The sequence below is a fragment of the Macrobrachium nipponense genome, chromosome 34 (genome assembly GCF_015104395.2).
Source record: "Macrobrachium nipponense isolate FS-2020 chromosome 34, ASM1510439v2, whole genome shotgun sequence".
Classification (NCBI taxonomy): domain Eukaryota; kingdom Metazoa; phylum Arthropoda; class Malacostraca; order Decapoda; family Palaemonidae; genus Macrobrachium; species Macrobrachium nipponense.
The window spans coordinates 45,202,996-45,211,306 of NC_061095.1; positions in this window are offsets into that span (position 1 = coordinate 45,202,996).

An 8,311-nucleotide genomic window follows, 5' to 3' on the forward strand; every position below is an offset into this window, starting at 1 on the left:
TTTTTAAAACAAAGGTATATTCAGTTTAACACAACAGTGTTCTTTTTCATGTATGGTGTAAAATATCTATCATAAAAAGTTCTATCATATTAATGGAAAAGATATTTGATTCATTTATGGCTATTCTAGGTGTAATTGTTGACTCAAATCTAACTTTTGAGAAACATCTAGTGGGTTTTTCAGCAAATGTTGTGCGAGAGTTGAGTATTAATCGTAAGGCCTCACATTTAAAACAGTGATGAAATCTATGCAACCTGTTTTAGGTCATTTGTACTCCCTTTACTAGAATACTGTTCTCCGGTCTGCTTCTGCCAACGACTCATCTCTTTTAGATAGAGAGGTTTGTGGTGGTAGGTTTCTGTTTCCTAATAGTCGCAATTATCACTTGGGCCATCGATGGATGGTCTCTTTTCGTCAATTTTATATTGTTATATAACAGTAGAGATCTTTCAGATCCACAATGGTTCCCTGATCCCCTTTATCTACCGAGAGCAGCCAGATTTGCTGAACAGCGGCGGCACCTGTATGCAATAAATGTGCCTGGCTGTCGAACTTGTCAGTTCCATAAGGTCCTTTATTCCTCACACTGTTGGACTTAGGCCCCGTCCACACGGCCGAGCTTTGCTCGACGAACTTTGTTCGATGTGACGTCAGAAGCGGAGAAACTGCGGTAAAGTTCTGACTTTAACCGCTGTTTCTCCGCTTCTGACGTCACATCGGACAAAGTTCGTCGACCAAAGCTCGACCGTGTGGACTGGGCCTTATGAGCAGCCTCTCAAAAGATGTCGAATAGAAGTTCAAGAGAAATTGCAATGCATTACTACCATAATTATATTTTACTTGCATTTTAAGAAATTTTATCTATTTACTGTTTAATATTTTATTTGTTTCTTTTTTAATCAGTGAAATCTCTTCTTTCGTCATTTCCTTTACTTCCACTTAATTCTTCCTAATGAACACTATATTCTTTGGAAGCTTGAATTTCAAGTCATTGGCCTCTGTGGGCTTATTCCAAATGAATAGGGTTCATCTACTGAATAATAATAATAATAATAATAATAATAATATTAATAATAATAATAATAATAATAATGATGATGAAATAAGATAGTTCCCATACAAAGGTCTATTCTATTTAAGGTAGTTATTTACTTCCATAAGAGCCCATAAAAATTCTAAACGTTTAATTCTCATCCGAGTTTCTTAATTCTAAAATCATTTTATTATATGACTCTTTCTTATAAATTAGCACATATTTTTAGTACACCATTATGAATAATTTAGTATAGTTTAAGCAAATTAAAAAAAACAGACAATTGCATAAAATTCATAATATGGGTACCAAAGCATGTCTTATTCTATATGGAAATAAAACTCACATAATAAAATGCATTTTAAATTAGAATAATCGAATGAGAATTGCGGGCTGTGATGCATTTAGAGTTTGAATGGCAAAAAACTTGGTTCTGCAAAAATCGAGTTTGAAGACATTTAAAATTTTCGCCTAAATTTCTCAATTAAAATGGATCTGAATACAATGAAACTTTGGTAAAATCTCCCTTTCTATATATACTGCACATTAAAGTATAATATTGCAGTATTATCGGGTTCATTACGTAATTTGTTGGGCTAAATACGAAACCCTTACCTCATCTGTAGGTCTTCTCAGTACTGAAATATTTTTATATTTTTGGCCTTTATACCTATTCACGTATATTTATGAGCATATATATAATACATTTATGCATATATATATATATTATTATATATATATATATATAATATTATATAATGATTTATATATATATTATATAATGTATACACACATTTATTTTTATTTATTTAGCGTGAGAGAGAGTGAATCCGGGAATAAATATAATTTTTCTTAGTTTATCCTTAGTAGCTGGTATGTACGTTTTCTGAGAAGTCTCAGTGAGTGATGGAACACAGAAAACGAAACAGGAGGGCAGACAATGATAAATTGACCCTTGTTTTCCGGGATATTTGTCCGCGCAACCTAAATAAACATATAAACAGTGGTGGCTCGTGGCTATCATTCATAGGGGTGCTGTTACACATATCTTTTTATTCCTTGATATTAACTGGATAAATACACAAACACACACATTATATACATGAGTATTTTTTTTTCGTGAAATAACACTGAAAATGTAACAAAAAATATTAAAATACTGAAACTCAAAACAGTAGCTTTCGGCAGCGGAGAAACTGACGGACGGACTGACAGAAGGTTATGAGAATTTGAGGTTATATAAAATGATCGAGTTATGTAAAGTAAGCGTAGCATAATAAGAAAAATAATTAAACCATTAAAAGAAATAAAAACTCGAAAACAAAAATACGGAGATACAAAACTTAGTATGACAGTAAAATAAAATAACATAGGCCTATATAAAACAAAAGGACTAAAGAATACCCAGCTAAAACACAGACATACGCATACACACACACTCTCTCTCTCTCTCTCTGAACCGCTGCCGAAACATGATATTTTGAATATTACTCATTGACATTAATGTGGTTATAATTTTTTCCCATTTAATGCAACTCGCCACTGAGTTGATTATTCTGCAGTACATTACATATCATCAGTATCGTCACTAATTTGATCGCTATCACTAATAGTGCATATTGATTACACTGACGAATTTCAAAACATACCTTCCCCCTCCAACAGCTAGACTAACACTGCTTGAGATGGCAGTGCTCCTTCTACTTCTACGCTTTGGCTGACTACCACATTGTCACACTACTATTAAAAATGAGAACTGCGAGTATCAGCAGTTCCACATATTGTTTTGATTAATTTGCTTTTCTTATTCACAAAAAAATCAGAGAATGGTAATAAGTTATTTAAGGATTACCGATATTCTATACTTAATTTCTCATATTCATATAAATATTCATAATTTTGTATATATATATATATATTATATATATATATATATATATATATATATATATATATAATATATATATATATACACACCACACACACACACACACACACACACACACATATATATATATATATATATATATATATATATATATATATATATATATATATATATATATATATTTATATATATATATATATATATATATATATATATATATATTATATATATATATATATATATATATATATATATATATATATATATATATATATATATATATATATATATATATATTGTTCCGAAGTGCCAAGTATCTGGTTACCATTCATTAATTATTACCTCACCAAAAGCCAGACACCTGAACCCTCATAACACGTACTAAACGACTGAATACTCTAAAGGCAACAGTGAACCCTTAACAACTTACCAGTATTGCATTAAATCAGACTATGTTCATCAAAACAGGCGTGAGGTAATCTTGTAAGTAATTAAATTAATCAAAGGGTATCACCCCATCAACAACTTTAAAAGTCTAAATATTTCCCTGATTTCAGAAGTCTAAGTACTTCCCTGGTTCTAAGTCACTTCAAGTAAATTGAAGGAAAGCAAATCAATTACCACTCTATGTTTCTACCTAACATAAATATAATCAAATGCAAATATACTGGTTAGAAATGAAATACTTATAAAAATTTTAAATACAAAAATTTATTATTAAACTCAAAGTTTATAAGTGAAATTCACAATATCAGGGAAAATTACTGTTACTTGAAAACAAAGTAAAGTTTAATTAATTCTTGAATCAAATAAGTAAAATTAAATAAAAATTAATTTATCACAAAATTCCAGAAAATTAATTCAATTAAAATTCAAAAGTGTTAGGCAATAATTTAAAATTTGAAATTAATTCACAAGTGCTCAACAATAATAAAACTTGAAAAGAATTCTAAGTAAATGCAAATTAATTCACAAATGTTAAATTTAATTAAATGTGCAATGATTAAGCAATGAAAATAACTAAGTCAATTAAATTGTGAATGCAAATGAAAATATAAAATAAAAAGGCACACTTCAATAAGAAAATGAACAAGTCCACAAACAATGGAACAAACATAAAACACAAAAAATTCGCAATGTGTAAAAGTGTAAATCTTTTTCACTCAAAACATTGTAACCAACAGTTTTTACCAAACCACTGTTCCTATCAGTTATTAGTTAACCACAGTTCCTATCCGTTACTAGTTATTAGTTAACCACTGTTCCTATCCGTTATTAGTTATTAGTTGCAACTAATAAAAATATAATACACTTTACCTTGGTATACCAACTTCTTTCTTTCTTGCTGCAGCTTGTTTCACTTTACCAAAAACCAGGCGCTACGTTAATATAATCTCAAGGATGTCGAGAGAGAGAGAGAGAGAGAGAGAGAGAGAGAGTGAGAGAGAGAGATGTCTGAACACCTCGCGGTTCTGTGGTTCTAAGATGTAATGAATTCCCTTCCTTTACAGAAACTGGATAGGGCAGATGACACAAAATGATTTGAGACAATAATGCTTTAGAGGCTTCGAAATCTGACGCAATCTTCATAAAGAAATGTGTAATCCCCACGTGGGACTCGGCAAAGACATACAAGACCAGTCTGTTAAAAAAAAGACATGTCTTCGTCTCGATCGAGTGAAGCAGAAAGGTCTTATCTCACACAATGACAGATTCTCCAAAACACAAATGAAGATTTGAGCTCGCTTATCAAACGTGTTGACAGATTAGGAAAGCAAATGGATCTCGCAGACCCTCTAATCTCAAAGTGTCGAACGGACAAAGAAAATCTCTCTCTTTTTACATTCTATATATATATTCTTTTACAATATGTAATGCCAAATCTGAACACACATTTAAAACATCCTATCTCTAAGCCATCTAGGAATCTGAAAAAATGTTGCACAATTCTACATGACATTTCAAAGAGGGGAAATATGCATTTTGAAAGTAGCAATATATATATATAATATATATATATATATATATATATATATATATGAAATCTATAAGGGTCCTGCAGTTCCAGTGCATAATGACGAGCCCTCACTGCATATAAAAATGTTGAAATAAGGGCTAAATACTGTTTCATTCTTATTTTTAGTACCAAAATATTAAAATATAGATTTCAAAGGACCAAAAAAACAATAATAAAAGTTTTTTGGACCCTTGAGAAATAACCCCCTTAAGAAAAAAATATTCTTTTAATTTGTGAAAAGGAAATAGGTATTATACGAAGGTCTATTCTATTTAAGGAAAAAACAAATATTCGACCACAAATCAGCAAAGGCAGTTCAAAGCAACTGACAGGTATTTATAAACCTTGAAAAAACAAGAATTTTTTTTTCCATTTTTGTTGAATCCCCCAAGAAAAAAACATTGATTGCAATGAAGGCTAAAGACTCCAGCGGGGGTTCGAGGCAGACGAAAAATGCGATTAACAACGCAGAAGGGAGAAAATAAAAATGGAAATAAACAAGGGAAGAAAGGGGAAAATATGAAAAGAATAACAGACGCTCAAAAAAATGGTATTCAGTATTGACGAAAAATCCCCTGTGTGTACGGACGGGATTGGGGTTGGTTAATGGGAAAGCGGGTAGGATGTATTTGCAGAGGTGGTGGGTTGTCTGTGTTGCTTCTATTTCTCCTCGTGTCAGGACTTCCAGATTAAGTTAAAAAGCGGCTATTTCCTCTTGGTGGTAACTGTACCAAGACGTCAAGGTTTAGAAGAATACCAAACTGTATCTTTCTTTCCTATGTCACGATGAAATATATTTGTTGAGATTTTAAGACGTGTATGGGTAATTGGATCGTGATTATAACCATTATTACTATTATCATTATTAACCAAACAAAAACTTCTTTCAGTTTTCTTCTGAAGATTGAAAAAGAAACCCACAAAATCACGGTGTATAACGTTTTTATTTATGAGTATTTACAGTTTATTTTACTCCACACTCGAGTACTTTCAGGCCCTATCTGTGCCACAGATAGGGCCTGAAATTACTCGAGTGTTGAGTGAAATAAAATGTAAATGCTCATAAATAAACGTTATACACAGTGATTTTGAGGGCTTCTTTTTCAATTGTCATTATTATTCAGAATATAAACACAATTCATATGGAACAAGCCTACAGGGGTCATTGACTTGAATTTCAACTTTCCAGCGAATGTGGTGTTCACTGGAAAGAAATTTCCAAAGATAATAGGAAGAACATAGAGAAGAGGCCAGATTTTAAGTCATAATTACAGGAAATCATCAAGGGAATTGTTTTATGGTAGTGATGTATTGCATCTTCGCTTGAAACCTGAGGGTTCTAATTGCACAACGTCCTTAGGGAAATCGTTCCACGGCCCAATAGTATGAATAATAAAAGACCTCTGGAACTGAGCATTTCGACAGCGAGGCATATTCGCTGCATATTGGTGCTGCTGTTCAGCGAATCCGGTCGAAAGAGGGCCAAATAAACCAGTAATAAAGATCCGTTGCACCATATCATAAGCATTGCCATGAAGATGGATAGGGGAATGGAAGCTGCAGTGAAGAGAGGGAGAATGCTGAGGTAGAGTCTATGGATCTCATCACTACGTGAAAAGTTGGAAAATGAAGAAATTGGATGAATTGGCAAAGTGGTAAAGATTAATGGTAAGTTTTAAGACAAAGAACAACCAAAGCATATATTTAACTTCATTTTAATGTTTTGCTACTAATAAAGCTCTAAAAATAGAACACTAAAACTGATATTTAAAAAGTGAGGACATGGTGATATAAAACATACAAAAGAAATGAACTTCCATCAAGAGTTAAAAATACGCTAAGATTAATCAGTCTTCTGAGACTTCCAAGTCTAATCCAGTTACGACGAAATATGTTGTGATGAAAGATCGCGAATGAAGAAATGGTGAAGAGGTTACTGTTTACTTTATGCCTTTCAGTATTTTGAATATTTCTTTTAGTAGTCCTCGCAATGGTCGTGTTTCTTAGCCCTACATGTTCAGGTTCTCTAGGCGCCTTTGGTAAGTTGGTAACCTATTTTGCCTTAAGGATGGAATTAACTTTGTGGATCTTGCTTGTACCCTTTCCAATCTATTTATGTCCTTTCTTAGTGTTGGTGACCAAAACTGAGCTTTATATTCAAGATGCGGTGTAACTATTGATGTGTAGCGCTGCAACACCGTTACCTTGTTGTTTCTGTATTTGAACTGCTTCTTTATGCATCCCGCTAGTTTCTGTGCCTTCTTTTCAACTGTTATGCACTGTTTTGTGGATTTTACGTCCGTACTAATAATAAATAAATGTCATCTTCGGGTTGTACACTATCTATGTAATTCCTAAGCAACTTATAGTTAGCTTCAGGTTTGTTTGTTCCTATTTGTAACACTTCCCTTATCCAAGGTAAAAGGCATTTGGCATCTTTTTGACCACTCTCCTATTTTCATTAGATCATTTCTTAAACTTTCCACTGTATTTGGGACTGCTGCATTTACACCTAGTTAGGTGTCATCTGCAAATTTGGTTATCCTGCTATTTAGGCCAACATCAGTGTCATTAATGTAAATAAAAAAATAGGAGCTTGTCAAAGACAAAAAACTGAGGAACTCCGCTTGTAACATCTACCCATTTTGATTCTTAACCATTTATTACGACTCTCTGTTTTCTATTAGTTAGTCAGTTTCAGTCCAGTCTGTTATTTCTCCCACAATTCCTAAAGCTCCAACTTTTGTCATTAATTTCTTGGTGGAACTTTGTCAAAGGCCTTTAGAAATCTAAATACCAAGCATGTTATGGAAAAACTTCAAGAGGTTTGATAAGAGGATCTGTTTTTGTCTGAAGCCGTGTTGTCTGTTTAACAGCAGGTTCATTCTATCAATGTGATCCACAATTTAGTTTGCAATTATGGACTCAGAAATCTTATAAAAGTTAGACAGATTGGTCGATAATTTCCTGGCTCTTCTCTTGGACTTTTTTTGTAAACTGGGAGCACATTACCTAGTTTCCATCCTTTTTGGTACCTTTCGTTATTCTGCAGTTTTTCTGTAGAGTTTATATAGGTGAGGAACTATCTCCTGTTTTAACATTGTAATATCTCTTGGATGAATCCCATCTGGGCCAGGGAATTTGAATTACTTTAGTTTCTTAAATTTTGTTTTTAATGTCTTCTTCCGTAAATCTTATTTTGTCAAGTGGTTCTACCCCTTCATATTTAATAAATAGTTCAGGGATTGAGGTCATGTCATCTATTGCGCGCGCGCTTGTGTGTATGTGTGTGTGAGAGAGAGAGAGAGAGAGGTGGGACGGAGAGAGAGAAGTAGAAATAGTGGGATAGAGAGAGAAATCGGGGGGTGCCTGA